The 21860-nt window shown below is 36.9% G+C and overlaps 1 non-coding gene across 1 annotated transcript; it reads left to right on the top strand.

The window, feature by feature from the left end:
- Positions 1-6242: 6242 nt before the first annotated feature.
- On the top strand, positions 6243-6407 carry LOC126021293 (U1 spliceosomal RNA). The gene has a single exon (XR_007499856.1). It is a non-coding gene; the product is annotated as a U1 spliceosomal RNA (small nuclear RNA).
- The last annotated feature ends 15453 nt before the right edge of the window (positions 6408-21860 follow it).

Below are 21860 nucleotides of genomic sequence, written 5' to 3'. Positions count from 1 at the left end.
AAATATATTACTTAGTCATTGTCAATAATGACCTGTGAGTATATTATGTATCATAAAAGCATGAAAGTATGCTATTGGTTTCTATATTTAACTTTGATCTCACTAGAATTTAAAGATGTCTCAAAAAATTTCTCAAGGTTCGATAAATTATATTTCCTGAAAAATTATATTTCCCTGCTCATTTTGCATAATTCTTTTAAAAATATCTTTCTCGTTCTTTTGAAAAATAAGTGTGGTATTCTTTTTTTTAATTCCTGTGTGTAAAAGAACTAGAATGAAAGTGCATATATATCTATATGTTAAGGAAATAAATGACTAAATGAAATTTGTTCTTGAGTTCACCTTTCATAGAGGGAACCCATCTTGACTTTACCACTAGGAAAAAATAGACAGCAAGGGAATTTTCTGTATAAATAATGACTTTGGCATGACAAGCAGCATGTATATCCTTGAGCATACCTTCTTTAGCAACTCACAGATAGTCAGTATCTGATCACTGCTATTTTGTACATAAAGGATGCATTTTCAAAATACTTAAATATCCAGATACTCCCTGAGAAAGGTCTAACTGAACCTTGCATTTGTACTTTTATTTTGAAGTAACTTATCAAAAAGTTCTTATGGCTGACTTTGTGAGGGATTGACAGTATCTTCTCAGTTGTTTGCCTTTAAAAGCCATTTAAAGGAGCAAGGGGAAAAGGAGATTTGAAAAGTAAATTAAATGTCACAAGCGAAGGGCTGCCACCTCAGATTTAATAATGTCATTATTGAAAGTTAAATACCAATTAATTATGAATATTAAGATATGCAAGAAGTTTGCTGCATAATTATAGACACATATCACCAGTAGTCTCAAAAGTAAGAATTTAGCATCACACATAGATATTATGTGTTTGTTGATTTTTAGTTATACATATTTTATATAATATTACTTATGTTACAAATTTAAGTTTCATAACATAAGTAATATTATATAAATTATAACTAAAATAAACACACATAATATATATATATAATTCAGCACCTGCAGTTTAATTTGATCTTTCACCCCTTCTCCCCCCCCCCCACTTACCAACCCACTCTCTTCCCTTCTCTTTTCAGAACTTCCTAAATGACGAGTCCCACATGCATAGCTGAATCTTACTAGATCATCAGACCCAAATGAGTAGAAGTTATTTGTATTATGAGGATGAGGTTGTATTGATTTTATTAAAACATAATCCACTCGATTTTTACTTGTGCTGTATTTGATTTTCATACTTCAAAAATAAAGGTGGCCAGTGTGTTGTGGAAGAGATGTTTGACTGTTACTTGACAACATGGTCCCCTCTGCAGGCAAATACTTTCTGGTGATACCATGTCTAGCATAGATACTGATTCTTTTCAGTGTTCATGAGAATGTTCAAGAATTCACAGCACACAGGCTCATTCCTCAACCTCCCTCTTCCAGGCCTATTCTAATACACATCACTGGAATGATGATATTCAAGATCATATTTCATCAGCACATGTCTTTCTCCTGATGTATTATGTTTCATTCCATCGCTTTTAAGATGACACAAAATTCCAACTGAGAACTCATAAATAATACTACAATTAAAAATAAAAAATTACTTAGAAAGCATCAAGTACACTTTGATATGACTTTTTAACGACAGATGCATGACAGTTTTCCAATCTCAGGAAGATCTATTAGGTGGGTCGTGAGGGACTTGGGGAGATGATGGCTTTTCTGACTTTTTATGCTTCCTTAGTCTTTTCACAGATAACACGTGTTCTGAGGTACAAAAACCACCCAGGGTGACAGGATTTTGTTAGAAGGACATACATGTCTTTTCAACCTATTTTTTCTAAAGGCTATAAATATTGTCTCTTGTGATATTAATATTTCTTCGTGTCAAAAATAGTTCATATGCTTCTTTTCTTTTTTTCTTATTGTCCTTAATCATCCTTTGTTTTTCTTCCTTATTTTGCTATTCAAACATCTAGACAAGGATAATTAAAATTTAATAAAAATATAAGAAAATTGCAGAGGTAAAATGAAAAGTAGTAACTTTTCTGGGGGGGTGGTTTTCAGTTTGGGGGCCACACCCGATGGCGCTCAGGGGTTACTCTGGCTATGAGCTCAGAAATCGCTCCTGGTTTAGGGGACCTTATGGGACACCAGGGATTGAACCCAAGTACGTCCTGGGTCAGCTGCATGCAAAGCAAATGCCCTACTGCTGTGCTATCACACCGGCCCCATAGCTTTTTTTTTTTTTTTTAAAGAACAAGCACAATGATTATTATTGCAATCCCTAATGAAGATAGCAACAAGGTAATATGGATTTCCATCCCAAAAGCTATAAGAACTGCATGATCCAAAGACTGGCAGACAGGAATACCTAACCATGGGAACTAATCTAGATCTAGGCTGTATCTATATACTTTCATCCAATCTTTGAATAGATATGAATATGTTTGTATAAGTCTACTTTTAAATATAGTCCATTTATGGAGTTTAAAAATCATAAAACTTGACAGGCTACATAATATAGAGTAAATCTTATCTCATCTTGAAATTCCTGTTCTGGTCCATACTTATAAATGCTTTCAACAATGTCTTATGTATTTGTAGACTCATATTGTCAAATTGGGAAGTCATTTAATCTACATATAAAAATTTTTCCCTTACCTTTCCTTCCATTCCTCTTCCCCATTCCCTCTTTTCCTCTTCTCTTCCTTCTTCCCACTTCCTCTTTACCCCTTCCCTCTACCTTTCCTGCTCCTTCCCACACCCAGTAGCATTCAGAGGTTATTACCAGTTCAGTGTTTGAAAGTTACCACTCACCCCAAAGCCTATGGGAGGGATCATGTATTGCCAGAGCTCTCAGACACAAAGCATGCATCCCAGACCTTTGAGTTATCTTCCCTTCCCATTATACATAGAATTTTGTTTTGTATTGTTTCGTGGTCTTTTTTGTTTTGTCATGTGCAAATCAACCCAGGTACTCACATACGCTACACAAAACTCTATAGCTAATTCACAGCTCCAGCCTACAAATTTCAGTGTCTTTAAGATTTATTTTTTGTTTTCTAAAGTTTCAAAGTTTTTTAGAAAATTAAAATAAATAGATGAAACTAATTTCAATAGCACCGATCTAATACATCGAAAATATTATAGATGTAACATCCAGTCAATAGATATTCATCAAATATTTTAGATTTGTTTATATGAAGACTTCTACGTGCAGTGCAGATTCAAAGTAGAAAATCATATCTCATTTCAAGAACTTACTGTCATATGTGGTAATTAACTATTATGTACCAACACAACTCTAGAAGTTTTTCCCATTTGATTTTTACACAGGGGAACTAACTTTGTTTTGCACATTATTTTGTTCGAAAAAGAGAATTATAAAGACAGTATTCTTTTTATTTAAACACTGTATTCCAAGGATTTCAGTACCAAAATAAGAAAATATGACTCAATTCTTAACAAATATTTAAGACTCTTTCCATTTTTGGCTCTGTTTTTTCTAAAAAATATCTCATTTCTCTCATGTCTGAGGTTTCTATGAAATCTATTGGTCTTGACATATAAGCATTTAAATTTTTTTATTGTTGGTACTAAATTGTCTTCAAATTTTATGCTCAAACTTTTAAATCTTGGACATTGAATGACCTAAATATACATTTTGTATCTCCCTGATTTCTAATAAAATGAGCATTTTTGTAAATCTACATAGACTGTATATTTGTGAGTTGTCTTCTCATATTTTTGCTCACTCATTTTTTATTATTTTTCAAGCACATTCTAATATTTTTTAAAATGTGTTTTCTCTGGGGCTGAAGAGATAGCATGGAGGTAAGGCGTTTGCCTTTCATGCAGAAGGTCAGTGGTTCAAATCCCGGCATCCCATATGGTCCCGAGCCTGCCAGGAGCAATTTCTGAGCATGGAGCCAGGAGTAACACCTGAGCGCTGCCGGGTGTTACCCAAAAACAAAAACAAAAACAAAAAAATATGTATTTTCTCTAACCATATGTTGTGAACATTATCTAGTTAGTTCATTGATGTTGCATATAACACTTTGCTAAACAAACTTTACCATTTTATTTAGTTGTTTATTTTTTGTTTGTTTGCTTGCTTGCTTATTTGCTTTTCAGGCATCTGACCTAGCTTTGATTTACCACACCCCATATAGTTCTCTGAGCCCTTCTTAGAGTGAGACTGAGCACCAGTGGGTATTGCCCCAAAATAAAATATAAATCAAATAACTCAAATTAAAATTCTCAAGAAAATTCATAAAGGGGGTTTTATTAGATAAATGGATTATTAGTACGTATTTAATAATCAAATAGAAATTATATTATTTTATTGTCTATAGATAATAGATACAAGTTTCATAAATAATAAGTGTCATTTTTGACTTTCATAAATATTTATTTGATTCTGGGAAGTTATAGTGAGCAAATCTCTCCATTTGAATACAACTATGAAACTGGAAGAAGAGGACTAGAGAGATAGTACAGTGTGAAGGCACTTACCTTGCATGTAGTTGTCTGAGTTTGGATCCCCAGCACCCTACCAAGAGTGATCTTCAGAAACTGAGCCAGGAGTAATTACTGAGCAACTTGGGCATGACTCAAAATAAACACACACACACACACACACACACACACACACACACTTAATTAAAACAAAAAATTTTAAAGAAGCAAAGTCTTAATTATGGGCTAGGTAATTTATGCTGTGCTTTCATTGCACTACTTTTCACCCTTTTTCTTTTACTTTGTTGGGAGAATACATAACTAAGAAGTTGCTGCTGGTGGTATTGGAGGGATCATACAGTGCTGGAGATCAAAACTGGGCCTCCTGCAGACAAGGTGTGTGTGCTCTAGTCCAGAAGTATATGCTCCAACCCATGGAACTGTCTCTCTGGTACCCAAATTAGCATTATTCTTGGGGGAATACTTTATTCTTTTTAAAATGAGTCTATAATTCAGCCAACCAATATGGATGATATTCACGAATCTTCTTAAAATGCCCTTTTCAAGCATAAATGGGGAACAACCAAAGTGTCCCTAGTTCTGTTGTGTCATTTGTCAATATGTTTGTTCATTCAAGTTCTCTGAGTCATTTTGTTAGGGGAAACAGGTGGTCCCTGTGTAGCTAATTAGCATAGAGATCACAAGGGAGCAAGAAAGCACAAAATGAGGTTTTATTAAAAGGTTTTTTACACAGGCAAATGAGGGACAGCAAAGGCAAAAGGACCCAATTTTACTATAGGAAGCAAAAGGGACAGCTTCATGCTCTATAAAGAGTACAGCACTGAGTCTTTGCTGACCATCAATGTATGTTAAAAAGGGACTGAACCATCTTGTTCTGCCTCACAAATTGAGGGGGGAAATAATAAAGGGTATCAAGACCAAACAGGCATATGAACATTAAGTAGAAATAAAAAATGATCATACTTAAACACCAAATCTAAAGCCAATGACAACAGAATCAAAACCCAATCTACAAGGTAGACACAGAGGGGACCACTTATACTAGCAGCTGGGGAGGAGGGGGTCAAAGGAGGGAGATATGGGATGCATGCTGGGAACAGGAGTGAACAGGAGTGAAGGGAGGACATCACTGGTGGTGGGAATGCCCCCTGATTCAAGGTCACTATATATCTAAAATATTACTGTGAAAGATTTGTTATCCACTTTGGTCAAAATAAAAAATATTTAATAAAAAAAAAAAAAGACCTCTGTCTTAATTACTTGTGAATTGTCTGACTACAGGAAGGGACTTTTCTAGGAACCAGGTTTCCTTTAAAGTCTGTCCAAATGTTTCCTTCATGGATTCTTTTGGTCTTGGTGGATGTGACTCCAACATCATAAGGTCTGCTGCTTGTGAATAAAACTATTTTTCTCATGTAGAAAAATATTGATGGTCTTTGAGAATTGACCTTATTCAAATAAACAAAGCAGTGTTTAACCTTTGACCAAAAACGTTTATCAATTTTCTCAATTACTCACAATTCTTTAAATTTTTTTCATTGTATTTATCACTTTTTATTATAATTAAATGCCAGTTCTGCTCTATAATTACTTTTTTTTATATAGGAATTGAATATCTTCGCATGTATTGAATGGGAAGTGGTGGCGATGTTGTGAAGCTTGTCCTCAAGTAGTAACTTCCATTCAAATAAACATATCAGAATACTTCCCCAAGTTTCTTCTGGGTGTTCCGAACTAAAAACTAAATCTAATACTTACCTGGCAGGGAAGATATCATGATCCTGAAGGTGGTTTTTCCATAAGCGAGGCTTATCCATTTCAATCGGGATATGTTGACCACCTGTGATTTCCCCAAATGTGGGTAACTCGACTGCATAATTTGTGGTAGTGAAGGACTGTGCTGCACTCTCCCCTGGCAGTCCTTGTTTCAAGAAATGAGCTTGTTGCTGATCTTGTCATGCTGCTTTTATTTTCTGACTCTATGGCACAAGCACTTCACTTTGTTGTAAGCATTCATAAGCTCATATTTCCAGAGCTCTTAGAGTTTACTTTTGCTGCAGGACTGACTCCTCCCGGGTGAATGTTTCTGCTCTACTCTAGGTGGATGCTTAAATTTAAAAATAAATAAATAAATAATCAAATCCAAGTCTATACTTTTCTTCATACTAAGAAATGTTTTCTTGGCTCATAATGAAGCCAGATGGTATAGATGAGTGAGTGCATTGATTATGTTTTTCCATTTCTTCTCTAAACTATGATCATCCACTGGGACGCTGATTGCTCCCCACATATCACTTTATGTTTCTGGAGTATTTTGCTGTCTATCTCTTCTGCTTCTCTCCAATGTGGAAAAAGGACAAGAAATTCTACCACAGGAGCTGCTCTAAAGGACTGTATGTGAATTAAGCAGGGAGACCCATGTTTTACCCACAATATTACATCGTTCCCTGAACACTACCAGAAGTGAATTCTGAGCAAAAGAGCCAGGAATGATCACTGAACTTTAACTAAGTCTGGCATAAAATACCCCCAAGAAAGGGCAGGAAAGAAATTTTTCCTTAGTTTTTCCATGAATCTTTTATTATCATCCCTAGTATCATTTTAAGATTTACCATGATATTTGGGGCTGTAGTTGATAGATTTCTCTTTATGGTTTGAATTTAAGACCAAGGCTATCTTGAGTCTAAAAGGTTGTATAAGGGTTAAAATGCTTGCTTGAATGAGGCCAACCCCAGTTCAATCCCTTACACACATATATGCTCTGCCCTCTGTCAAGCACCTCCAGGAGTAGTTCCTGAGCACCATGGAAGTGACCTAACACATTACCCTCAAATATGTATTAAAGCTACTTCTTAGTTTCAATGAATATGATGTCTTTTTATTATTATTTATTATTTATGTATATGAAAAATGCCTTAATTTTGTTGTCATCAATCAGATAAACATATTTAATAAATTTTAGCTCCTGCTGTGAAAAACTCAGTAAAAGGTACAGTGACTAAGGCAAATGTAGCCCCTGTGCATAAAAGACAGAGACATATTAAACACAAAATACTTGTAATCATATAATTACCAAAGTGGATAATTGCTGCCATGGAAAATCACAGAGAAGTAGCAGAGTTCACATAAGAATCTAGATTAATTGAAGACCTGATAAAAACTCTTTCTTCAGTAAAAGATATTTAAATTGAGTTTGGAAAAAACCACTGAAAAAGCTTTAAAAAAAAAGAACAGCATAAGCAAGTTTTTGAGCCAGGAAGGAATTTGAGCACAGGGACAGAGAGGAAGATAGCGTGGCTTTAATAGAAAAGTGATATGAGTTAAGCATAAGCTGTTTTTTAAAGAAATTTGGTCTTTGAGGATAGAGAGAGATCATATAAGAGTTAAAACACTTGTCTTACATGCAGTCAACCCCAGTTTGATCCCTGACACTGTATGGTTCCCCAAACACTGCTAGGGGTGTCCACTCTACTATTAAGCTAGTACAGCAGGTAGGGTTCATGCCTTGCACATGGCCAACCTACTTTCTATCCCTAGTACTACATGGTTCCCTGAGCCTTCTGAGGACTGATCCCTGAGACAGAGCCAGGTGTAAGCCTTGAACGAATCTGGGCTTAGTTCAAAACAACAAACACACTAAAAAATAATGTTGGTTTCTTTGTGAAGAATTCTTGAAGAAGGAAGTAGATTTCTGAACACCAGGCAAGAATCTACTGGAATAGTACATGCAATAGTAAAGAACATCTTCATTTATATGGTGACCTCGTAGGTTGACAGAAAAGTGGTGGTTCTTATAACATTTAGATATTAATTTTTGCCATTTTTATAGCTTGCCTAAATGAACTATTCTTTATTTCCCAATAAAAGCCTGTTGATTTACACATACCAACACGATCACCCTGCTTTATTATCATTTTAGTATCACCTGTATCAGAAATAAAATAATAATCAGCAACTTTTATGTCCCCACTATCTCTCAGTTACTGTATTGCCATAATAGTAACTATTTCAACATGTATATATTTATACACATATGTATTTAGACACATACATGTTATATATGGATAGATATTTATATGTATTCCACTCCCTTTCCCCTATAATTTTCTTAAAATTAGGTCTGTAATTTTTTAAAATTTTTATTTTGACCAAAGTAGATTACAAATCTTTGTTTTGTTTTTTTGTTTTTTTTTGTTTTTGGGTCACACCCGGCAGTGCTCAGGGGTTACTCCTGGCTCTATGCTCAGAATCGCTCCTGGCAGGTTCGGGGGACCATATGGGATGCCAGGATTCGAACCACCATCCTTTTGCATGCAAGGCAAACACATTACCTCCATGCTATTTCTCCAGCCCCGGTTTACAAATCTTTCACAGTAATTTTTTTGGTACATAGTGACATTGAATCAGGGGCATTCCCACCACCATGTTGTTCTCCCTCCACCCCTGTTCCCAGCATGCATCCCAAATTCCCATCCTTTACTACCTGGGTTGCTAGTATAAATGGTCCCTTCTGTGTCTAGCATGTTGTAGATTGGGTGTCAATTCTGTAGTTGTTGGCTTTGGATTTGGTGTTTAAGTCTGATCATTTTTTTATTTCTACTTAATGTTCATACGACTGTCTGGTCTTGGTACCCTCCATTATTTCCCCCTCAATTTGTGAGGCGAAATAAGATGGTTCAAATTATGTGGTTCTGTTTGAAGAAAAGAAAAAAATAAAATAAAATGGGGCAAAAATCAAACAAGCAAAAAATGGGAAGAGTCCTTCTAGAAGCTATAAATATCAATTTAAGAGAAGAAAGGAATAAAGGGAGAAACATAACAACAATACTAAATTTTTTTTTAAATCAAACAAAAAACTCGAAAAGCATCACAGCAATAAAAACACCAACCACACAAAAACCACGGTCCTGAAATTAAAAAAAAAGGCACACACACACAAAAGAAAACCCATGGGGGGTGGGGAGGAAACAAGCAACAAACAACAACAATAGCAAAACCAAAAAAAAAGTTAATTTGTGCTTCTTTTTTTTCTCTCTTTTTTTTTTCTTGCATAGGCACAGTATATATTGGAAAATTAGAAAGGGAATTCCCTTGGCCTAAGAGATACAGGGTTTCTCCGCCCTTGAAGTATACTGTCATGGAAATAACTACAGGCTCCATACATGTTCTTTTTACTCTCTCCTTGGTCCTTTGGTGGTGTCTGGAAACTTTCCGCTCCATTGTGAATGATAAAATCCTGCCTCTGTAGCTAGAGATCTTGGTATTTGCACAGGTCAAAGGATGGAACATATGATGTAGTCTTTCTTTACAGTTCTAGGAGTCCTGTTCCATCAATGTTGTTTTTTTTAATTAATATTTTTATTTAAACACCTTGATTACAAACGTAATTATGGTTGGGTTTCAGTCATGTAAAGAACAACCCCCTTCACCAGTGCAACATTCTCATCACCAATGTCCCAAATCTCCCTCCTCCCCACCCCACCCTTGCCTGTACTCTAGACAGGATTTCTACTTCCCTCATTCATTCTCATTGTTAGGATAGTTCTCAATGTAGTTACTTCTCTAATTACACTCATCACTCTTTGTGGTGAGCTTCATGAAATGAGCTGGAAATTCCAGCCCTCCTCTCTTTTCTCTCTGAAAATTATTGCAAGAATGTCTTTCATTTTTCTTAAAACCCATATATGAGTGAGACTATTCCACATCTTTCTATCTCCCTCTGACTTATTTCACTCATCATAATAGATTCCATCTTTATTCATGTATAGGAAAATTTCATGACTTCATCTCTCCTGATGGTTGCATAATATTCCATTGTGTATATATACCACAGTTTCTTTAGCCATTCATCTGTTGAAGGGCATCTTGGTTGTTTCCATAGTCTGGCTATGGTATATAGTGCTGCAATGAATATAGGTGTAAGGAAGGAATTTTTGTATTGTATTTTTGTGTTCGTAGGGTATATCCATAGGAGTGGTATAGCTGGATTATATGGGAGCTCAATTTCCAGTTTTTGGAGGAATCTTCATATCACTTTCATTGTTGGTTTAATCAGTCTTCTGTAGTTGGTGGCCTTGGTTTTCGCATAGATCCTAGGATAAAGCATAGGATAGAGTCTTTCCTTATGTTTCCAGAAGATCTGCTCGGTTGCAGTTGTCTCATTCAGACCTCTAGAGTTAGAGATCTTGGTTGTTGTACAGATCATAGACCAAGGCCTAGACTAGGATCTTTTCTTATTGGTACCAGGCTAAGTCTGCCCAGTTATGGTTATCACAGTCAGTCTTCTGTAGATATTGAAGTTGGCTTTTGTACCAATCAAAGAATGACATGTCTTCTGAATTCATCTTATCATTAGGAGGTGAGGTAAGACAACCTGTTCTTAGTCCAAGTTGTTGCCATTTCCTCATTATGAGGATGTCATATCAAAACCAGTGCATGTTGGTGTCAGAGCAGTATTAAGAATGTCAGGGGCCGGGTGGTGGCGCTAAAGGTAAGGTGCCTGCCTTGCCTGCGCTAGCCTTGGACGGACCGCGGTTCGATCCCCCGGTGTCCCATATGGTCCCCCAAGCCAGGAGCAACTTCTGAGCGCATAGCCAGGAATAACCCCTGAGCGTCAATGGGTGTGGCCCAAAAACCAAAAAAAAAAAAAAAAAAAAAAAGAATGTCCCAGAGGGAGTTTGGTTCCTGGAGCTGTTGTGGAGAACTGTGTCAGTTCTATGTCTGAGATCTAGGGTTCAGGGTTGGACTTCTTATATTTTATTTTTTTCAGCTATCTCTGGCTAAAGGCCTGACATAAAGCAAAAATAATGATATAGTCTCCTTATAACATTAATCTTCATATGTTCTGTCTAATAAAATGAAACTATAAAATGAAGCTCAGTAAAGATGCTCTGAAAAGTACTTCTCTAAATATCCTTTGATCATATAGATATAGATGATCCTCTCATATTCCTGTTGTATCTTTTTCAGTGTTATATTTTTCAAGGAAAATATAAAGTTTAATGTACTATTCAGATAGTAGTAAGCAATATTAATCTCTGACCAGGTGAATGGCAGTTGATGGAGTGACAATATTTTCTTTAACCTCAGTAACACTTTAAAAATCATAACACTTTATCCACCACTAGAAAATTTCAAGGTCCTTTGACTTCACTAAGCCTAAAAAACTTAGGGAGCAATGATATCAATCTGCAGAAATTCCAGGCTCTTCAAGCCAACAGTCTAGACTTCACCCCGATATCATTTTTTTAAATAAAGATGAATCACAATACTCTCCAATGTCTCTATCATACACCTAAAACCACTCATTTACCTTCCTTATTTCCCACTCAGACTACTCTTCCTCTGGTTTTATAAATTTGAGTAGAGTTGGATATAGTTGGATAGCATCTGGCAGTGCTCAGAGGAACAGGGAACATGCAGTTCTTGGGATCAAACTCAGGTCTCCCACATGCAAAGAGTCCACTCCAGAACTTTAAACCATCTACCAGTCCTCTTCCTTTGTCTTAGACCTAACATCCATGGTCATCCTTTCCTGTTTAAATTTAGACCTTTCTTAACAGACTGCAACTTGATTTATCTGAGATATTTTCAAGATTTTTTATTTCTGGTGGGGAAGAGTTCCAATTAGGGTTACTACTAGGTTTGTGATTGAGGTTACTCTCAGCAGTGATTAGAGAACTATGCTGCATTATAGGTGAAATTTGGGCTTCTCTATGCAAAATATGTGTTCAACCTGTTGAACTGGCCCATCTGAGATATTTATAAACTCACATTTCTTAACAGTTTAGCTCACTGTAATTTTATTTGTATTATGACAAAAATTTCAGTAATTAGATACCTCATCTCTACATTTAGCATTGGGAAAAAAAATCTCCTTCTAAAATCCACATCCCAAAGTTGAGAGATGTATTCAAAATACACTGATAAAAGAAAAAGGAAAATAAAAGGCATTATTGTAATAAGACCCAGAGACAATAGAGTTAAGGGTTGGAAGGGCTGGCAGGACCGGCTCACAATTTGAAGCTCACCACAGAGAGTGGTGAACGCTGGTAGGGAGATAACTACACTAATAACTAACATGGCAATGTTAAAGAATGAGAGAGTAGAATGCCTATCTCAAATACAGGCAGGTATAGAGGAGGAGGGGGGCATCTATGGTGGGAATGTTTCACTGGTAATGGCAGGGGCGGTGTTTTGTTTATAACTGAATCCCAACTACAAACACGCTTGTAATCATGGTGGATTTTTATAAATATTTATTAAAAAAAATAAAGAAGACCTAGAAAACTCAGCTAAAGTACTCAGAACCTAGTTCTTCTCCTAGAGTGTATTAAATACAGATTATTCATTAATCCAATATTCCTTTTTCTGATCAAGGATAGCTTTGATTTTTTTTTCTCTAGAATGCAACTAAATTGAACTAATACAAAACTCAATGAACATTTGCATCTTACTGAAAAGGGTAAGCTAGCAAGAGGTTAACTATAAATATTTGCCTGCTCAAACTGTTCAGAATGCATGATGGAGTTATTTCCCTTCCCCCCAGGACATAACCTGAAACAGAGTCAAGAGGATTGATGAGCCCGTAGGGATAAGGAGGGGACGGAGCTGAAATTGTTGCTGTGAATATCATTAAGGAGATTAAGTGCATGTGAATGCAGTTCTGTGGGCCAACAGACATGGTCTCCCACATAATTTACTGCCAGCTCAGACAGCTTAGCTATCATCATCCCAAAACAACAATCAATATGAAAGTGGCATATTTTGAGAAAGACATCCCTACAGTATAGAACTGAAGCAGGAAGTCAGTTCCTTCTAACAAAAATACTTGAAAAAAAAAATTTTTTTTTTGGTTTTTGGGTCACATCCGGCAGCGCTCAGGGGTTACTCCTGGCTCTATGCTCAGAAATCGCCCCTGGCAGGCACAGGGGACAATATGGGATGCCGGGATTCAAACCACCGTCCTTCTGCATGAAAGGCAAAAACGCCTTACCTCCATGCTAGAAAATTTGATGGGTCACTTTCCAACTCTTTGTGGTGGTTCTCAAATACCTGTGACATATGTATGATACAGACTATCATTTTTACTTCAAAAATAAACAAAAGATAATCCAAAAGTGTTGAATGTCACAGCGATGAAAAATAGAAGAAAGAGACAAAATACCCTGCGTTGGGCTATTTAAAATGGAGTTTCTAGAAATGTTAACTTGGAGTTACTTCAAAAATGAGTTTATCCAGGCCCGGAGAGATAGCACAGCGGCGTTTGCCTTGCAAGCAGCCGATCCAGAACCAAAGGTGGTTGGTTCGAATCCCGGTGTCCCATATTGTCCCTCGTGCCTGCCAGGAGCTATTTCTGAGCAGACAGCCAGGAGTAACCCCTGAGCACCGCCAGGTGTGACCCAAAAACCCCCCCAAAAAATGAGTTTATCATGCACGAAGGATAAAAAAAATGTTATTGTTTGCTCTGCTTTCTCCATAACTATCTCCAACAGACTTTCCTCTTCCCAAAGAGAGTTTGTAATTTTATCTTAAGAATAAAGGTATAAAAGATATGTCTCACTTGCTCTGACTCACGTCAGAGGAAGTTTTTATAGCATTTCCCTCCAATGTGCCTGCCACGAGTAACATAAGATTATTGCATATTTAAAGTGTGACTAATACAAATGGAATTGTGGAAACTAAATGTTGTGAGTTAAATTGTGAGTTTAAACTGAACAATGAATCTCAAAGACTGACTATAATAAAAAGAATGTAAACCCTCATTGATATATTAACATAAATTATTCATTGAATTATTAATATTTTGACAATCCTACTCAAATAAAATAATCCTTATTTGTTTTGCCTACTTATTTTTAATGTTATTATTAATAAACTTAAAAACATCTCTATATTTCTTATATCCCCACAGATAAGTGAAATTATTCTATGTATATCACTCTCCCTCTGACTCATTTCACTCAGCATAATAAACTCAATGTCCATCAAGGTATAAGTAAACTTCATGACTTCACTTTTCCTAATGGCAGCAAGACAGTAAGACAGAGACATAGAGATGAGTATCAGGAGAATAAGCCCATGATATGAAGCTTGCCACACAAAGCAGTGAGTGCAGTTAGAGTAGAGAAGGGTCTACTATGACAATGATAACTGGAACTGATCTCTCTGGACAAGAACTGAGTGCTATAAGGGAATAAAGTGACATGTATGTTACCCCTTCATTAATATTAGTGCAAACAAGTGTCATAAAAAAGAGAGAGAGAGGGGCCGGAGAGATAGCATGGAGGTAAGGCATTTGCCTTTCATGCAGAAGGTCATCGGTTCAAATCCCGGCATCCCATATGGTCCCCTGTGCCTGCCAGGAGCAATTTCTGAGCATGGAGCCAGGAATAACCCCTGAGCACTGCCGGGTGGACCCAAAAACCAAAAACCAAAAAAAAAAAAAAAAAAAAAAAAAAAAAAGAGAGAGAGAAATAAAATGCCTTCCCCAAAGACAGGTGGGAAAGGGTGGGTGGGAGGGAAACTGAGGACATTGGTGGCAGAAAATGTGCACTGTACAGCAAATCAAAGTGTCTAAAAGGGAAAAAATAGAGAAAAGAGAAAAGAAAAATGTATGCCTGATAGACAGGAAGGGGAGGATGAGTGGAAAACTGGGGGCATTGGTAGTGAAAAATGTGCACTTGTGAAGGTTGTTGTACATTTTATGACTGTAACTCAATAATGAACAACTTTATATGTGGGGAAGAGACAACTATTTTACAAACAACTTTGTAAATATGGTGTTTAAATAAAAAATAAAATAGGGGCCGGAAAGATAGCACAGTGGTAGGGCATTTGCCTCACATGTGACTGACACAGGACGGACCTGGGTTCGATCCCTGGAGTCCCATATAGTCCCCAAAGCCAGGAGCTATTTCTGAGTTCATAGCCAGGAGTAACCCCAGAGCATTACCAGGTATGGCCCAAAAACCAAAAATAAAATAAAATAAAAAACACATCTATAACTTGCATTTGACTTTTTTTTTTTGGCATGCACTGCCTTGTAGGTATTTGAGATAGTTAAAGGTTTATGAAGTTCATGTAAACTAAGAAACAGATGATGGATATGTAGCTGTTGATTTGATCTATATAGGCAAGTGAAGACTGAAGGAAAGAATCAGTCTTATAGTCCTCTTCTTAGAGTGATTCACAGGATAGCATCAGCCATCATACAGTTATGTTTCCATAATGGAGGTGTAGCTTTAGAAACATATATTTTGACAAAGTAATTCTGTATCTATTACATTTCATATCACTTTTTTTTTTTTTGGTTTTTGGGCCACACCCGGTAAAGCTCAGGGGTTACTCCTGGCTATGCGCTCAGACGTCGCTCCTGGCTTGGGGGACCATATGGGACGCCGGGGATCGAACCGCGGTCCGTCCTAGGCTAGCGCAGGCAAGGCAGGCACCTTACCTCCAGCGCCACCGCCCGGCCCCTCATATCACTTTTAATGGTCTTGTTTTGTGTGTCTTTGTGTTCATCTCATTTTGTTTCATTAATTTTATATTCTATGGGGACCAAACATATTGGTGCTGGTTGGGGAGTGGTCTTTTTTTGTTTGTTTGTTTGTTTTTGGTTTTTGGTTTTTGGTTTTTGGCCACACCTAGCGGCACTCAGGGGTTATTCCTGGATATCTGCTCAGGAATAGTTTCTGACATGCATGGGGGACACCGGGATTCAAACCAACCACCTTAGGTCCTGGGTCGGCTGCTGGTAAGGCAAACACCGCTGTGCTCTCTCTCCGGCTCCATGGGGAGTGGTCTTAATTAACCTAAAGATATGGCCATGGAGGTCCAATGGTCCAGAGTTCAATCAAGGATATGGTATTTAGGTCCAGAGATGCTCAGAGTTCACAGATCTGTGTCCTGGAATGCTCAGGAGTTGATGCAATGCCAGGCTATCAGCTCGGGGCAGACTTGAGCACAACTCATTGTGATATTGCTCCAGTTCCACTTCATTTTTATCAATAAATATGATTTTAAAGATGATTTTTAAAAAATATCTAACTTGGGAAAGTACATGTTCAGACAAGAAATAGGGAAGCAGTTTCCATTAAAGTGTCTGCAAATTTGACCTCTCACTACCTTGAATTAAGTTAAATTGTAAATATGACACATTTCAGTGCAGAAATGTGAAAAAAAAATACTATTTGCTATCCATGAGAGACATCGGAGTTAAGAGTAGTGCAATTTGGCAGTTTATTAACAAATAGCTGGGTTCACTGTATCAAAGTATAAAAACAAACCAAAAACTTACTTAGAATTAAAAAGTTCTCCACTTTACTCCCAGGCAAGAAACTTGTTCAATTCAGACATGTCACCTCTAATTCCTACACAAATGCACCCAGATGTCACAACATTCATCTGGCAAATGCACACTCACACCCTTGTTTTCCTTAAATGTACCCAAGTAAATTTCAGGAAATAAATATATAGTCATCCTTGAGTGTCAACAAAAACTATTCTAGAGGCTCCCCAATATTATACTAATCAAATGTGCTCAGAATTATATATGTACTCGTCTTACTTTTTAGAAATTCTAGAAGAGACTGCAAATGGCATCTTGACAATTTCCTCTTTTTCGGGTGTTTTAAGATCCTTAACATCATATATAATAACCCTTAACCAGATTTTCCTCCATTCCATTAACATTTAATTTGACAAGTGATGTAAGTCAACCCCAGATCTCAAAAGGATTGAGAAAAACATGAGAGAGCATTTTTACTTCCAGTGAAAGCAGTATATTCTAGATGTCAGTCATGGAGAGCAAGCACTTTGTCTTGCTCAGAGCACTTAGAACAATGCTTGACAATCATCAAACTCTCATAAATACAGTGACCAACTGTAAGTAGAGAAACATGGATTAAGTATCTACAATATGCCAGCACTGACTAAGCATTTTGGTATTCAACATGGTCTTAAAAGGTAAGTATTATGTGATAAGAATATTGGAAAGAAGTTATATAATAAATTCACAGGAACTTGACTTCAACATAAGATCTGTGCAAAAATCAAATCTCTAATTACTGAAGCCTGACTGCAACAACCATATTTGAGAATTTTTCCTGGGATCATTATTAAAGACTTTGGAGTTAGACAACTTAGTATACCTGGAGTCTGTAGGTGGTCTTCACTGGTACTATTTCCCTGTTTTTAGGCCAAAAGTTTTGCCTTTCTATTTTCCCAACCTTTTCTGCAACCCATTTTTATTCTTTAGATAGGGGCTCCCTCCTTTTTCATAGAACCATAGGACATGAATTACTTTGTTTTACCTACTAGTTTCCATTTTTCTATAAAATTCATAAGGAAGAGGAAAGAAAAGAAAGGATGCAGGTCAGTGGTCTCAGTGGTGGAGATTAAAAAATGATAAAACTAAATATCCAAGCCAAAGTTAATAACAATAGAATCAAAAGACCTAAACTATAACAATATAACTTTAAATGGGCCTGATATACTGGCAGGCCAGGGAGCAAAGGGTGGCAGTACAGGATTCACTCTGAAAACATTCGTTGGAGGTAGGTCAACACTGTGGTGGTGTGATTGTCTCTGATTTGTTGTATTTCTGAAATCCAACTATCAAGGACATTGTAAATCACAATGCTTTCAATAAAATAAGATTTAAAAAAAATTCAGGGACAACCCTGTCCCCCAAAATATCACACTGTGGAGCCAGAGCAATTGCTAGAGTGATAGTGAAGCAGAGACACTTGCCTGGCATGTAGCCAGTGGGGCTCTGTCACCAGCTAAACAAATGGTCCTCCAAGCCTTCCAGGAGTGATTCCTAAGTGCAGAGCCAAGAATGAGCCCTGGCACAGCTGGGCATGACCCCAAAACAAAATGCAATATAATAGCACATTCCCCCCCCCAGCAAATCAAACAAGTAATGTGTACATTCTACTGTATGTTGTTTATTAGAGCTTCCTTATAATTTCCTTCTTGTTCTGCCTAGACATGAGTTAAGCTCTGCATGGAATCTGGGTTGGTCATATGCAAGGCAAGTTGCTTGTTCACTGTACTTTAATTCTGGACCCTTCAGAGAACAGATTTTCCCAACTTTGCCTTTGCCTGGATGACAGCACAAATAAAAGTGTAAGAAACTCACTCTACATGCACTTAAGAACTTTTTGTCACTGAATGTCCAAGGATCCTATTTATTCCATAGTAGTAGTTGTAATAGTCGTCGTCATAAAGAATAGATAAAATCTGACCCAATCAACCCCAAAAGAAAAGTTCACTGGAAAAATAACAAGTAAATATTTCTTCCTTAAAAAATAAAAAGGAAATAAGTCAGTTCAAAGTAGGGTTGGCTTGATGCAGATAAAGATCAGCTTGCTATCAGCAAGAAGGGTCCATCCTTCTACAAACTTAGGAAGACAGTTATGCGCATCACTGTGCCACCAATGACTTCTACAAACTTAGGTCCCTACTCTATGCTGAAACATAACCCTTTTGTAGTAAAGGCAAAAGAGAATTTCTCCCAAAGGAGAATTTTTATCGAAGCACTATACAAAGGCTATAAGCCTAGATTTGGCAATCAGGCCGCTGAATTCCCACACACTTTTGCCTCTTAATCACGGTGTAATGTTAAGCAAAGTTATCATCAGAGTATAATCAGGGAAACCAAAACTGTTCACAGCATTTCAAGCAGAAAGAAATTTGATTTGAAAATTATTGAAAGGACTAGAGTCGTGAAAAAGGGGGAGGAGAGAATGTGAGGTGAGTCTCAGCTGAAGAGCAGCAGGAAGCCTGAGTCATTCCTGGCTCTCTCACACCTAGCTCTACAGGCCACAGCAGCTGAGGATTCCTTTGGCAGAGCCACCTTCATGGGCTGCCCCCTCCCTACTTTCCTGCAGGCACCTCCACTATCTGCTTTTAGCAACCAAACTTCTGTTTGAACCTGCATTGCTGTACTACCACTGTTACGGCCAAAGCCAAGAAACTAATTTCTACTTTCCTTCTGCTTCCAATTCCAAATGAGTTTCCTGTTGAAAGAAATTCATCCAAACCCTTGCTAGCAAGTGAGTCTAGAAAATGTCATTTCTATACTCCAACTAAAAAGACCAGGAGAGTGTAACATAAAATGTCTATGATAAACCGTTTAATATGTCTGTCCCAAGCTTTCTTTCTCCATAAAAGAGAAGAAACAGCTTTATAGGAGCCAGAGAGACAGAACAACAGATAAGCATTTACCTTGCAGTGGCTGACACAGTTTTAATCCCTGATACCCCCTATGGTTCCCTGAACACGCCAGGAGTGAGTTCTGAGTGTAAAACCATGAGGACCCCCCTGAACACCACTGAATGTGCACCCCCAATGTAATAACGTTATAGAATATCAACTATTATAAGTGTTTACTACATGTTGAGCCACATTATAATGGGAATTGATCGTGTAACTTGTAACTAAGGATATAAAGATTTTTCTTAAGCATAGGTTCCGATCTTACATGATTACACACAGATATTTAAACAGCAGTTATAAAAGTTTATTGGCAGCTTTGTGCACAATTTTGTGCTATAAATTATCAACACCAAAAATGGGGGCAGAGAGAGAGGATGGATAAAAAGTTTTTAAAGGGGATGATACATATTTAATTCTTTAAGAGTAGATTTAGTCAGACAAGTGCTGGCAGAAGATGGGGAGTGGAGTTCATTCATTTATTTCAGGAAAAAAAAGTAATTAAGTAAAAGAGCACAGATGCAAGAACAGCAGAGTGTAGAAAGCCCATTATTTTAAATTGCTGTGGAACCAAATCACAAAAGGAAGTGAGGAAAAAGAGCTAAGTAGAGGCCAGATCATCAAACAACTACCATGTCCTTAAAATTTATTTTTGATAAAAACATAATAAAAAAGAGAGACATTCAGATATTTGTGTTCTGTGTTGTGGTCAAATTTGTGTTATATCTAGTAGAGATAAGATAATAGGTTTATGAGAGATAAAACATGTGTTAGAGCACATTAGGATACTTTCAATTGTTCTAAAATGAGATAATAAAAAGCTGAACTGGCCTGGAAAAGGGTGAAATATTCAAACACAACTATTCTATTAAAACAATGCTGGGTGTATGATATGGTAGACCATCATATATTGATCAACATCCTTTTAAGAATAACAGTCTATACTGTAGAAGAACTTTTTGGATAATATACTTGAAGTGGGAAAATAGATTGTCTAACTCCCAAGGGGTTACCTTTTATAGAAATTGTTGATTCAGTCAAATATAGCACTTTTGTTTTGCCAAATAATACAAGGTATAAGTCAGGAATAGACTACAAAAATAGAGAAGAGGATGGTTCTACAGCTACCAGCTGCACAGCTCTCCAGCTAGATTAGTGAAAAGAGGAATAGAAACACATTTGAAAAATTAAAATAAAAGTCAGAACTTTGGGACCAAAGTCATAGCACAGTGGCTAAGTTTTCTCATATGGCATTTGCCTTATACACAGCTGACCCAAGTTCAATCTTTGGCATCCCATATGGTCACCAGAGCCTGCCAGGAGTGATTTCTGAGCTCAAAGCTAGGAGGAACCCCTGAGTGCCGCCAAGTGTGGCCCTTAAACAAACAAATAAAAGAAGTCAGAGTTTGATGGTTGGTAAATACAGAAAGGACTTGAAGCCAGAAATCAGAATAATTATTAGTATAAATGTTCATAGCTTCATATCTGAAACCTATGTGCTTAAAATGTCAGAGTTGGGACTTGAGTAATAGTACAGCAAGAGAGATATTTGTCTTGCACACAACCAACCCAGGTTCTATCTGTAGTATCCCATATGGTCTCCTGAACCTGCCAATATTGTTTCCGTACACAAAGGCAGGAATTATTCCTGAACATCACTGGATGTGGTCCCAAAATAACAATGACAAAAATAAAAATGTCAAAGTTATAGTAAAAACAATACAGTGTATATGTCATATATTCCAGAACACAAGCAGGATATTCCATATTTCATTGTGTTGATATTTATTCAGTAAAGTTGACAAATGTTTACAAGTATAATAAAGACTGAAAATTTCATATTATTTCATATCAGTTGGCTCAGGTTTCACCTCAAATAAATTAATACAAGACCAAGTTTCATTGCCAACTTGATGGCAAAAATCTTTAAAGTATTTAGAACTGCAAAGAACTTACTTATTTCAGAGCTGGATCAGAGATAAGAATGTGGGGTTCTAGGTGATAGAGACAGTTTATCCTCTATTTAGTATTCTGTCTCCAAATGTAAGGACCCTTTATAATATCATGCACTGAGATGAGACAAAGGATGTTCAGTTAAATTGCTTTCAGACTCAAGATTTCTGGGAGAAACATGTTGAACTAAACATGA

This window comes from Suncus etruscus, chromosome 10 (genome assembly GCF_024139225.1).
Source record: "Suncus etruscus isolate mSunEtr1 chromosome 10, mSunEtr1.pri.cur, whole genome shotgun sequence".
NCBI lineage: Eukaryota > Metazoa > Chordata > Mammalia > Eulipotyphla > Soricidae > Suncus > Suncus etruscus.
The sequence above is the reverse complement of the archived record's forward strand: the minus strand, read 5'-3'. Positions and strand labels throughout refer to the sequence as shown.